We start from the raw sequence: 14429 nt of genomic DNA, 5'->3' as shown, positions 1-14429 counted from the left end.
AACCAATTGGCATTAGTTGTGTGGATGGCTAAGCATTCTAATGATGCCAAAATCTGGGCATCTGACTCCTACCAATTTATGGAAAACTGTCAGGACAGCCTTCCGATGTAGAGCATCTGAGATTTATCAGTATCTGTGAAAGAAACCTGAATGGTTTATGAAGAAAATCGAAAGGACAGACCTCACATTAAATAAATCCAAGGGAATTTTAAATATGCTCTACTTCTCAACTTTATTCAAAATGGATAAACTCCAGAATCCAGATGCTTTCATATAAGTTTAAAATTAAATAAATTGCTTTTGCAGAGATGCAGTTACTGATTTTAAGAGCAATCTCCCTATATACTACAGAGTATGTAGGGGGAAAAAGAAAAGAAACAAATAAAATATGCCATTATATGATGCTAATTGTTAGAGGAATTTAGGTTTTGAAAATCCATCTTTCCTTCCCAAAATGGAGACAGGAGAAAAGTTTTTAAAACTCTTCAAAACTATATTTGTTCCCTCAAACTGAAACACAAAGAGGCTTGTTAATTTTCAACTGAATTGAAAATAAAGTCACAGGGATGAGAAACATTATATCAACTTTCTATTCAAAATGCATGTTTTTAGCATTAGATGTAGTGTCATAAACACGATGCCATTGTAACTGAAATCAAGCTTTGGATACACTGCCAAATGCATGTTTTTTAGTCATGCAAATAGTGTCCTTTTAAAACATGTATTTATAACTTACTCTGAAAAAATTGTTCAAAAGGATTCTTTCGTTCTTTTTTAGGTTCACTGTTTATATAACCAGCTCATCTCAGGAATATCATTGTGCTAAACACAAATGAGGCTTTCATTTGGCCACTGCCAATTATGCTGCAAATTCCAAAGGTTGATCTTTAGCAAACAAATTTACCTGGGAAAGAGATGGGACAATGTCAAAGGGAGATTTGGCCTTAACTAATCAAACACCATTTCCTTGTCTCCAAATTTCTCTCATAATCAGATGTTTAAATGAAATTACGCAATGGAAGGAGAAAGGAAGTACAGAGTGAACTTCAAAGCACCAGTTAGAGGCACAGCAATTCTGTTCTTTGTTAGCTGAATATCTGACGATACAATACTTCCCACACACTCCTTTCAAATTATACCCCTAATGTCTTTGGAAAAGAGTCATAGTTGCCTAGGAAATTCAGTCAAGACTATCCAGTTAGATAATATCAGTAATCAGGTGGCTTGGAGACATTTTCAATGCTGTAGGTTTACAATCAAATTATAGGTGTCATAATTAGCACAGTAAGCATAATTCATATGTCAGTATATCCATTAACTATTTGTCCATAACTAAAGGACTATTTTTAAGGCAGCCCATTAACCACTGAACATAAAAAAACTGATAACTATCAGAATATAATTAGAAAATACTGAACTATATATGTAAACTTGCGGGCATATTTATACGCATCTAACCATGCATTACTTTAATGAGTACAGTACAATGTTTGAATTTGCAATCCTAAACATCATCTAGTAGCATATCATTAAAACTGATGATTTATTTTACATATGTAAAGGGTTCATAGTTTAAGTTTTTTAAATGGCATAAAATGCACACTAAGGACTTGGATGAAATGGAATCTCCAATCATATCTAATAGATAAAAAACAAATAAACAAAAATCAAAAAAACAAAAAACAGCATTTTAAGCACCAGTAGTATCTAGTAGACATATAAATACTTTCAACTATATTATAAAATAAAACATCATCAACTATGTTACACCTTGTAAGGGAAGCATTACTGATGCTTCTCTTCACAATAACTATATAAAATGAGATTTTATTACATAATCAGGCAGAGGAATGAATATGGAGCTCAGGTTTTCCTGGCTTCACACCCAGGCTCCCCCATTTATTAGCAATCACAATATATGGACTTGGGCCTATGATTTAGCTTCCCTGGGCCTCAATTAATTCCTGTGTGTAATGAGGACACAACTTGCCTCATGGGACTTCACTGAGGAAGAAATGTGGTTATAAGTACGTATTTCTGGCATTTAGCACAAGCACAATAAATTTTAGTGTCCTTTTACCTCTTTAGAATAAAACATGGATGTTACCTTCACAAAACAGGAGCCAGATTTGACTTCTTTAAAGGACACTGAGAGCCACGGCAAGCTTCAGTTTATATTTGATATGGCCCTAATCAACATTCTAGACGCTTCCCAAACAAGCAGCTCTCCATCCTTCTCAATCAGAATGCTCCGGGAGCTGTGGTAAAGGCAAAGGTCTAAATAGGGGCTGAGTAGATAAACATTCAAAGTTGCTTCATAAGCCCTTCCTTATGAATTGAAAATACCTTGAAGAAGGTCTTAGACATGACTTTTGGGGTGTATAAAAGCCACATTCAGATACCAATAGTTTTTTAACTCCTCACCACCTACTATCATTCTCTTCCCTGTCATCAACTGACCATTATATGTTCAGGGCACAGTGCTGGATGTTAGACATCTCTCTATTTCACATCGTTATAGAATGCTTAGGTTATCATTTCTTGACAAATAAAACCTAAGATATATAACTTCACAACCTATTTCATTATTTCTCAGTCCACGGAGCATACTACAGACCACCAGTTCTTCGGAGACCTTGTGATGGATTGATCCTGCCTCACTGACACCAGACTCTGCTTGTTAGGATTAATTCTGAATTTGTGGTTCATTCTAAAGAGACGAGGTAGTTGCTAATTTCTTTCTGTTAGGCCGTATTTCCATGTTATGCCACAGATCAACAAAGATCAATGTGAGGGCCTAACTGTGTAACCGTGAAGTAGAAGTATTTGATGGAGGAGTTCTTCATTTGAAGGTTATGCTCCACTTCCTCTGGGAAATCTTTCCTGGTAGTTCCTGGACCAGATAGATATCCCTGCTATCATCTCTCCTACAATATTGAACTTCCTTGCGATCTCCCTCTTATAAATGATTTTAACTGTTGGTTTAACTGTCTGTCTTCACCATCAGACTATATTCTCTGGGATGGCATGGAGTTGATCTGTCTTGGTCCCCATTGTATCCTTGGGAACCAGCATTCTGCTCGGTTCATATTCAGTGCTCAAGCATACTTGTAGAATGACTTAAATTAGCAATATAATGCTTCTTCTTGATGTGATTAGGAGTGTCATTTCCTCCTATGTGGAGATAACATTGCAACCTAGTAAGTGAGTATTTTACAAACATACACCCTCACTTATTACTGGAATGTGTCCTTCCTATTTATGAATACATACCTAGACCAGCACAGGGCCTGACACTTGGAAGGGAATTAATTAATATTTTTGAAAGACTGGATTAGTTACTAAATTAATTCTTAACATTTTTACTTTTATTTTCTATGGTCCCTATCTACAATTCGAAGTCCCTATGCCATGTAATAGACTTCTATTGTTTTCCTGACTGAAGTTAGAACCTCCACAGTGGTCAAATTCACTTTTTCAGATTTTCCATGACACAGCTCATGAACTTTGAAACTACAAGATGTGAGACCACTCTGCTGTCAATGTGCTTTAAAGGTAAGGGTTGGCTTGCTCTATTTCTTGTTAAATATTTATGTAATAACAGCTTCATACTTAACATTCTTCTCTTAAAGTAAATACTGTACTTGATTTAAAATAAACATTTCCAGTTCAATGCTCACATACTAATGGTTCTGTTCTTAACACTCTTCTGTTCAAAATGCAAGCCTTCTAAGACATTTCCTAACTGCTCAAGAGTCACTCCACAGTTTTGCTTTGTTTTTAATTCCAAGCCAGTTCTATCTTTTCATAAGATCCATGTTAAAAGAAATTAGAAATTCGTAACAGGTAGTATAGTCCAGAGTCACATGAAGAGAGCACAGAAAGAATTTTCTTTCTGCTTCTGGAGTCCATTTATGTAAGTTTCTATTTGTTGCAACATCAAGAATGGCCAAGTTATCTTGATGTAGCTGAGTTGACCAGAGGCAGCTTGATGAGATTTGTGTCCAGATTGCTTTCCCCGATGAGCCCCAGATCTTTTACAGCCCTTTTTACATACTCCATCTGGTTCTAAAATCCAAAACAGCCTTCTATATTTGAATACAGGAATCTTGTATTGAAATCATTTCCTCTTAAGACCATGTTACACTAAACTGTTCAGCCAAAGGATTAAGACCTATCCAGCCCAGTAGCACGAAAAGACAAGAGCCTAGACACAAAAATGGCTGAGGAATCAAGAGAAGGTGACTCAGGCTCTAAGATAATTCTGAAAAGTTAACAGAATGGATTAAAATTAAAACTGTGGATTTTTATGTTTTCTTTCTTTGGTAGGAATATAAATTTTAACATAATACAACAAAACACTATCACTGGAATCTATACCTTTGATACAATTTTAGAGCATCACCTGAACATTTTGGGGTTAGAAGTAATAAGATGCCTCTGTTTAGCAAGAGAAAGAGAGCCCTCAGGTCTTTCTGACTCAAAGTGGCATTAAGTTAAAAAAGATAAAAAGCAAGCTTCGGAAAAATGCCCAAAGTCTCTTGAGAAACATTCTTTGGTTACATGTAGATATCCATGATGATCTTCTTACCAGTTATGTTAGGTATAATCTAGCAGTGACCTCACAAACCCCTTCTTTTATACTACCAGATCTATGGTTTGCACTATAAAAGACATTATACAGCTGACCAAAATAACCCAGTGAGTGAAATCTGGAATATTTCTTTATGACCAACTTTATTTATCTATCTATCTATCTATCTATCTATCTATCATTATCATTTAAGCAGGCAAAGCTAAGCACTAGGTTGCTTAGTAACCAACTACTAGAAATTTCAGATTATTATTGGTTTAACATGAAATTATGTCTGTTTAACACTATTCTATGCTACTGACATTCCCAGAAGCCTTACGAGAATATCTACGTATTTATACAAAGGTAACTTATCAGCAGTTATTAAATTTCCCACCCTAATTCTCTTGAAGTGTTCAAAGAAGACCATCCACCAGGCTGTATTTTTCAATCTGTGAGGGACAGCAGCATCCTCAAGGAGACGGTAGAAAACTCATTAGGAGATTCCTGCTACTAGGGCACCATTACTGTTGCCTGGTCTCATGATCCGGGCACATTTTTAAAAGTGTCCTTCTGTTTTTACCTTCTATTCCTTTACTTCTATCCCCTTCTCTTAATTGAATTAGTCCCTCTTCCTATTTCTCCTCTTCTGGATTTGGAAACCAAAACATTTTGCCTACCCTCATCACTAATATGGCACATAAAAATGCTTGAGCCCCATAAGTCTTAGTTTGTAAACAGTTTCTTCATTAGCTTTGGTAAAGTGCCTACTGGCTTTTATTAACTGTTGCATCTAATTATGTGGTCGTTTACTGGCTTTTATTGAATGCACTTAGTTAACCTTCTTTTAGCTTTATTAGGTAGTAAATTTGTTAATTTGGCACAACCTTTTGCTTTCTTGGCTTGGCATTCTGGGTTAATAATTGCTTCCCTATAATCAATGGATTTACTCATTTACTAATAAATGCTCCTTTACCCTCCTAATTGTAGATCTTCATCTTTATTTAAAAGCCAATTTAGGAAAAAATGGCTTCCTTGCCTCTTTAAATTTGGACACTTTGTAGGAAATAGCATTTCCTTCATCTAATAAGCATTATTGAGTGCTTAGCATGTTTTTAGCATTGTGCTAAATGCTATGGTGACAACAAGGTAGCCTGAGACTCCATCTGTCTTCCAGGAAAGCCTTAAGCTCCCATCTTCCATTGCTTTATTTGTACTGTGCCCTGTATCTGAAGTGTGCTGTATTCTCCACGGTGCCTACTGGTCAACCAGGCAGACACATCAATTCATTCCTCATGGCCTCTAGGTTCAATTTCATATCCTGTTGTTAGTGTTCTGTGCCCTCTGACCCAGGGAAGGCCAAATTAATTTTCTCTCATCAATTGTGTTCTCAAACTAGTTTATATATACCACTGCTCATCTTGAATAATAGCTATGAATTACAAATATGCCCTTATTTATCTAGATCTTTCACTACATGAAACTTATAAGTGCAGAAAATGTTTTTTATAAATTTAATTACTTCCAGAGCTTAGCCCAGAGCAGATCCATACCCTCAGAGTCAGAATTCCAAAGATCATAAAATCCAAGGAAAAGCTTCCACTACACTTGAGGAAGACAAGGCACATAATCGTTGGGTTTCACAGCAGTCCTTGGTAGCTCGCAGCCTACGCTGAATAAATCTTGGTTGGATTTTAATTATCAGCCGAAGAAGATTGAACCAGGTGACAGAGACCTGGCCTGCCACTCTCTGGTAATGTGACCTGGGGCAGCATATTTAACTTCCCTGGGTGTTAGTTTCCTAATTAATGTCACAGATGTGGTGGAATTAATGCTTGTTAAGGGTACCTTGCAGTGGGAAGACCCTATAATTCTATCACAAGGGATTGGTAAAGTATATAAACATTTACGTAACATGTAAGAAGTCTTAGTAAATGCCAAAGTTTTCTGGTTTAGACAATATGTATTAGATAAATTTACAGGAGAGTTTGGGACACTTGAGCCAAAAAGTCAATTACGGTTATTGTAAAATGATGTAAATGATCCAAAGTAGAGGACATGAGCATAAACTGCACATGCAGCGTGAACAGGGAGAAGTCATTAGCCTTCCTCACACAGACAGGTCCCCAGGTGTATTAAAACTAACACATGTGGGCCTGAAATGAGTGGTTACATCAGCTGTTATTCCTAGAACATGCCTAGATAGACACTGCCAGGTGTGTTGACTTCAAAGTAACTGGATATTACATTTCATTAGACTGAGCAGGAGAAAAAGCAGGTTCATGGTAAGGATATGGAATGTGATCATCTTTCCTCCATAAGTTTTTCTGAAAAAGGAAAAATAAACACTACAGGCAGATTACTTATAAAAGTTGTTCTAATATACAATTACAGTTCATGAGAAAAGTAGTGAGAAGTGAGTCATGGCATTCAAGGACATAGCCAGCCTCTTTTAGATGAATTGGGAGCCCAAAGCACCCACCAGGAATTACAGTTACTCAGGAAAATGTACAAATCCACATTCTCCTTTTAGAACATCAGATATGCAGATTTACAGGCCAGCATCTGAGAAAACCTAGACAAATACTCTGGGAAGGCAAACAACTTTACAACAGTGATTTGGAAGGGAACCTAGAAGTGAGGATGAACTTGTGTCTCCATAGTTGAGGCTGGTCTCCATAAAATGGCTGTATGGGAAGTTAAAGTTTGAAAGTGGCTTTCCTTCCATGCATGAACGGTTTGCACCTGCAGACATTAGTGACCATGGTGCCACAGGCAGTTCTGAAGGCTGCCCAAGAGGTCACTGGGAAATTAAGTCAGCAAGCACATAATTGTTCTGTCCATGATCCAATTAGGGGCACAAAGAACCACAATTCACTTCCTGAAGCTTTTAAAAGAGGCAAAAGCATGGACAGCCATTGTCATAAAAATATAATTACGCATGCAGGGCAACCACAAATAAGGAGAAACAAACTGATTTTTCAATAGGCCACAAACATGGTTTAGCCCTTACTTTGTTCCTAACAAAGTAATCAGCTGAATCAACAGCACAGCTTTGACCACTGACTGGTTGAAGGTCACAGAAGGAATTAAAATACCTCCTTAGTGGGAGACCCCTAAGATGAGAACTAATATCTTATGTGAAGAGTCTTTCTATCACAAGACATTGACTGAAATAGGCCACATATCTGAATCCTATGGTTGCTGATTTCCAAGTCCCACCCTAGAACCATCAAATAAGAAACTCTGAAACCAGGATCCAGGAGTCTGCATTTTTTAAGTGTTTCCCAGAGTTTTGAAGAAGCCATCTTAGCACCTGCCCAGCACCGGATCTCTGCTGACCACTAGCGATCATTACATGAAATGTGGAAAGAGCCACAGTAAACCTAAACAATTTTTATTTCTTTTTCCATTTATATGTGTGTCCATACCAGCCTAATCTAACATAAATCTTAATAATGAATTCCTACTACATTACAGAAATAAAACCTTCCCTGTCCAATCATCACAGAATGATTGGAGCTCTCTTTTAAATGAAATTAAAACTTGAGATGCCATGAACACAAGCAAAATAATAGGATGATTGGAGTAAAATGTCAAATATAGCCTCAGAATAAACATAAAAAATCATGAGGAAAAGACAAACAAGCAAAAACACAATAAACAAAAAGTAAAATGTCACAAAGGACAGCTTGCTGAAAGTTTCATGCTACCATGACTCTTGTATTTCATCCATGGGTATCATCTTTTGTTGGGATTCAACAGCAAGAAATAAACTGCCTAATACAACAGTATTCTCTGGAAGCAGAGATCGATTCCATAAATAAATAACAGTCCATGCCTACTGTGTACCATGTTCTGTGCTGGGTACTGAGTACACACCAGTGTTTTTTAATCAGGAGTAATTTTGTTTCTTAGGGGATGTTTAGCAATATCTGGAGGCATTTTTGTTTGTGTAACTGGGAATGATGAGGCAGGTGAGATACTACTGGTGTCTAGTGGGTGGGGCTCCTACAATTCACAGGGCACAGGGCAAAGACTTACTTGGCCCAAAATGTCAATAATGCAAAAGTTGAGAAACCATCCTGTAAACTGAAGAACAAGCAGATACGTTCTTTGCCCTTAAGTAGACATATTGTAAAGAAACATACAAACAAATGTATAAAAAATTATCAAAAGTGCTTTGACCCAAAGAACAAGGATTAGTAGAGCAGATGGGTAGCACAAAAAGGAACAGGGACCCACAGATGACAGGTACTCAATTTTTTTTTTACTTGGTCAAGTGCCACTTTAATAGGCTAGAAATAAAAAAATCTGTCTTTGAAGAATATCAAGAGCCACCTGTGGGCCAGAACAGAAAGCAGAGGCACAGTACTTAGGGCCTAGGGGAAAACAGCAGGCTGAGTGGGAGGTCAGTGTCCAACATCTTCTCCTGGGGAAATTCCTTGGGCCCCTCCATGCTGTTGTCATGACTCTCCATCTCCAGGTAGACGTCCAGCAGCACACACAGGTGCTGCAGCTGGTTGGTCAAGAGCCGACGGCTGGGTCGGGGGCTGCACAGCTCCTTGTAGCACATGTTGACCTTGCTCTCCATGGCCTGAATGTTGTCATCGTGGCTTTTGGTTTTCTCTCCTTTCCACTTCAGACACAGCTGGAAGATGGGATGGAGGAGTAGCTGGGGTTCAGCACCACGGCAGCTTGGAGTTCGGCTGTGCCCCTTTCCACGAGTGTCATGTAGTAAAGATTGGTGTCCTCATCCAGTCCCGCCTCCACAATGTCCTTGGTGAAATGCAGCTCCATGTAATACTCATGGGCAATTGTCACCCACTTTACCAGGCAGGAGACAACCTTTGCAAGGAAGAGGTACTGGCAATCACTGGTAACTGGTACAATGCCATGTTTCAGGGATGCAAACTATTTGTGGAGGGCCAGGAGGGACTGCACCCTGGTCTTCAGCAGTTTCATGGTGGTCTCCATGTGGCTGGTGCTCAGCGAGTGGTCAGCAATCACCGTGTGCTGGGGCTGCTCTTTGGGGAAGTGGAGGCCACCTAGCTTCTGTACCCACAAATAGGGGTGACCTAGGTCAAGTACATAGTCTCTCAAAGTCAGGATGCCAACTTTATCAACTTTGATTGGCTGGATTCGGAGTCTTCTTTCCATGATCCCCTGGATACAAACAGCTCAGGACTGAGTCAGGAGACAGCAAGTCACCTGCACTGATGGGGGTGATCAGCTCTGTGGCGGTTGTCACTTTGGCCTTTACCGTCATGATGTTGAGGTTCATGAGGTAGTAGAAAGTCAGGTGAAGCACACTGTCATCTTTGCACTTCAGGTCCAGCATGACAGATAGTGGGTGCCTCTTCAGCATCTCCTTGCGCTTGTCATCCAACTGAACTCCCAGTGCGGGTAGCCGGCATTTCATGGTCTGCTCCTCTTCAGCATCGGAGTCACTCTCATCATCTTGGGAGTCTTCAGGAGGCTTAAATAGAGCCTTGGCTTCGTCCACTCTGCCTTCGATTGCCACAGACAACGTCTTATCACAGGCCTACCCATACGCAGTGGCCTGGACAAAGAGGACATAGAAAGGCGGTGGCAGATGTCTAGCTGTCTCATATTGCTTATGGGCCTGGTCGAACGGCATGAATAGGTACTCTTTCACTGGGAAGGAAGCCTGCATGATGCTATTGAGGCAAGGCTGGAGGCTGCTCAGGTATTCCTTCTTCACCTCAATCTCCTGAAGGATCTTCTCCTTGTTGGACAGGCACACTTGGTACTTCTCTGCCAGCCTTTCTTGCTGCTCCAGTCCCAGTCCAGATGTGCCAGGGTTTGCTGGTGAGGGTCTCCCATGGTGACTTCAGCCTTGCTAATATCTGGAGGAGCCTCCTTATAAAACTCCTCTAAACTGACCGGATCAATTTCTTCATGTTTCAACTTAAACTCCAGACATTTGGTGATCTCTTTCTGCAGGTGCATCCCCTCATACAACAGGTTCTGGAGCTGCAGGTGATAGGCATCTACTTTCTGCATGGCCTCATGGGTCTGGTCTCTTCCTTTCTTCAACCTGATATGGGCTAATCGATTAAGCTTCTTTAGAGTCATGAAATGCACACAGCTCTGGATCCTCCGATCTTCTATCTCAACTGCCACATCCTTGTCTCCTCGGCTCTTCAGGTCCTGGATCTCAGCGATGAGCCTCTGCATCTCCTGGCACGTGTACTTGTACAGCTCATAGTCTCTCCCAGGGTCCCGCAGGTCCACCTCAGCCTCTTCGCTGTAGTATTTACCCTCCTGTTCTGTGTCAGAACGGTTACGCTTGCCTTCAGATGGAGTTCCATCACTTCAGATCACTTTGGGCTTCCGTTTCTTGCTTGATTCTGATGACATCGTTGTTTGGTAAGGTCAGGAGGAAATAGAGACCACGCGCAGCCCCGAACCTGTCCCCGATACTCAAATTTTTGTTGACTCTATAAAACCCCTTCTATCACCCACTAATTATAACAACCTGTAATATAAAGATATTTTCCGTTCAATTTTTTTAACTCCTTTGCTCTTTGAATCATATTAGCTAATGTGAAAATTGCACACTTGTAATGTTCTTTGAACTTTACATCAACTTCAGCTGTGGCAGCCATTCCTGCAATGCTTTCATAGACTTGCTATCCACGAACCCTCTATAGCACAAATGGAGCTTCAGCTATTTAATCTGGACTTCTCAGTGTCAGGGTCCATGGCTGGGAGGGTGTGAGGGAGATTTTCTCTGATGACAGTAAGATGAAATATGGAATTGTATAGAAGCATGAGGAGAAGAAGCTGTCAATTATGTGGTAGGTTTTAGTGCTCAGTTGAGGACCTTTATCATCTGCAGAAGATGCTGTCAGCCTCCTCTCATACTTCTGGGTGGAGCACCAGCATTGTCCTTGAGAGACACTGCTTCCTCACACTGTAGACCAGAACTTCCTGGCCCTAGGGAAAGTCATAACCAATGATACTCAAGCCTGGACATTGGTTGGACTTTGTGAAAAAAGAGGCATTTTATTTCCATTCTGATTGTTAACAAGAAAATATAGGAGTCTAGATTTGCTGGCAATTGTCTCACCACGAAGAAAAGAGTGCCTTCCTTAATATAGAGCCAATCCAGAGGGAATCAAAGCAGGGCAATGAACCAATGATATCATTTCAGTCCCAGAATCCAGCATTGCTCAATGCCATCTAACCTGGGTAAATGTGTCAATTTGGTTTAAATCACAATATAACTAAGTAAGATTGAACCTACATGTGGTCCTGAGCTGAACTCCAATCAAACTCAGATAAAAAGGACATGGTCCAGCCATTTAGAATTTCACATTTATTAAAGGAAACAATTTTATTTGTGAGCACCTATCATTTTTTAGTCACTACACCTAGATAATGCATATGGGCAATTATCTTTATTTTATTAGACTTTATACTTAGTAATTTTCCCAAATCACAGAATAATTGAGTGATCATCCAGATTTTGAACCCAACTCTTTCTTGATTCTGAAGCTCCCACACTTTGCTCCAAATCATGTTTTCTTTCTGTAATTACCATATGAAAATATTTTATATAATAAGATTGAAATACATTTCTATTAGTGTGCAGAAGAAGGAAAAATATAAGTACAAAAGTGTTTCACAGACCAAATATTGAAGTTTTATAGGGTGTGGAAAGGAGAAAAGATGGAAAGGGGCTTTTAAAGACTAATTTTTACTGGCCCTTTGGGTTAAGCCCTGTTCTAAGTGTTTACTATATTAATTAATTTACCCTCACGGTAACCTTATCAAATGATTGCTATTATCCCCAATTTTAAATAAGACCCAGAATGTGGAGAGGTGAACTAATCTGTCCAAACAACTGAACTAGCAGTTGAACCCAGGTGGTCTAGCTCCAGAGCACACATCTACACGCTATACTGCCTCTCATATGGGTATACACAAGTTACAGGAAGTATATGCACATCAGTGACAAGAAATAAATGAATATCATGATTTAGATATCAATTTGATATTTGCTTATAGCCAAATGAAACTCATTTTTAAATTATTTACAGATGGCTTATAGAGATTTATTTTGCAAAATGCTTTGTTTGGGATTACCAACTCCATACACTATAGATTAGACACTTTTTGGATGTGACATGGACAATTATAAAAGTTAATACGTTATAGCCAAAGATTAAACTTTAGCTTAACAGAGAATATATGACAACTCTTAGAACTTATTTTTTGGCTTGCAGCATAGCTTAAGTCAATATATTTATTCAGCAACTATTTTTTGTTTATGCCTACCCTTACCAAACATAGAGCCTAGAAAGTTAGTTACAGTTCCATCAAACAAAAATATAAGATACGGTTATTTTCTGAAATGATATAATTTATGTCTATGTGTGCACATGTGTGTATACCCACAAATTTATACATTCATCTATTCACATAAACACATGCACACATATGAAACTCCCTGTATGCTTTTACATACAATGGGTTATATCTGAAAAAGAAGAAATAAGTCCTAATAATTTTAGTTGAATCTGCTTTTGTCTTAAAACATGGCATAGAAATGTTAACATTCCGTATCAAAGCCCTATAGCAAAATTTCAAATCAAAATTGTTAGAAATATCACATTTAATCACACTTTCTATAATATAAACTTCCTAAGAATTTTTTTAATGTTTATTTATTTATTTATTTGAGAGAGAGAGACAGCGTGACTGGGGGAGGGGCAGAGAGACAAGGAGACACAGAATCCGCAGCAGGCTCTAGACTCTGAGCTGTCAGCACACAGCCCAATGCAAGGCTCGAACTCAAGAACCATGAGATCATGACCTGAGCTTAAGTTGGAAGCTTAACTGACTGAGCCACCCAGGCACCCCTATAATATAATTTTTTTATGAATAGACAAATAAATAAAATCATACAATTTAATATAATCACATTAAAAGGAATTTATTGAGAGAAAGTATTGTGTGCTATGAAAATGTGGCTGCACTACTTATGTTTTCAGTCAAATGACTCTAACTCTCTGGAGCCTCAATTTTTTTTTTTTTATTTTATTTAAAACAATTTCTAATGTTTATTTTTTTTATTTTTGAGAGACAAGAGAGAGAGTGCAAACGGGGGAGGAGCAGAGAGAGAGGGAGACATAGAATCCGAAGCATAGAGCCTCAATTTTTTTAATCTGTAAAATGAGAATAAAAATTTAAGCTTGTTTTAGGGTTATTGAGAACACTGAATTAATCACACTGCTGCTACACAATCAAGGCCCAATAAATCATAACTCATTATTTAACGTATATACACTTTTAGCCTATGATCTAAAATGTGTATGATTCATAATCCTTGACATTGTTTCCTGAGATAGATCAGAATGTTAAGAAGCACCTTTATAAAAACAGTGAAATCTAAAATGAATTCTCTGGTGATTTATTTCAGGTTGTCTTTGAAAAAGACTCAAGTTGCTTAGGGAAATCTGGAAACATTTTGAGAACATTTTGCCGGCTTTTTTGTTGTTGTTGCCTTCTTTTTCTTTTTATGTACCCCCTTGTAGTGAGCATCTACACAGGACAGAGGCTACGTTGTTTGTCCTTTGGCTGCCTTAGACCAGACACGTTCTCTAGGAGGTTCTCTTAAGCATAGCACCTTCAATTCTCCAACACAGGGCTGCAAACACTAACTATGGGCCCAAGCCTGATGCCTCAGACCTTTCAACCCTCCCAAAACCCTTTAACTCCTCACTGTGATATAAAGAAAAAAAAATTATAAAATAATGATGTTTGCTGTAATTATGCAAGAAATGTAAGAAATTAGGATAAGAAATTACATCAAAATAGAAGCTGT

At 38.6% G+C, this 14429-nt stretch overlaps 1 pseudogene; it reads right to left on the bottom strand.

Annotated features, from left to right (window-relative positions):
* Positions 1-8948: 8948 nt before the first annotated feature.
* LOC125146449 (THO complex subunit 5 homolog) lies at positions 8949-10957 on the bottom strand (annotated as a pseudogene).
* Between the last annotated feature and the right edge of the window lie 3472 nt (positions 10958-14429).

The sequence above is a fragment of the Prionailurus viverrinus genome, chromosome D1 (assembly GCF_022837055.1).
Source record: "Prionailurus viverrinus isolate Anna chromosome D1, UM_Priviv_1.0, whole genome shotgun sequence".
Classification (NCBI taxonomy): Eukaryota; Metazoa; Chordata; class Mammalia; order Carnivora; family Felidae; genus Prionailurus; species Prionailurus viverrinus.
The sequence above is the reverse complement of the archived record's forward strand: the minus strand, read 5'-3'. Positions and strand labels throughout refer to the sequence as shown.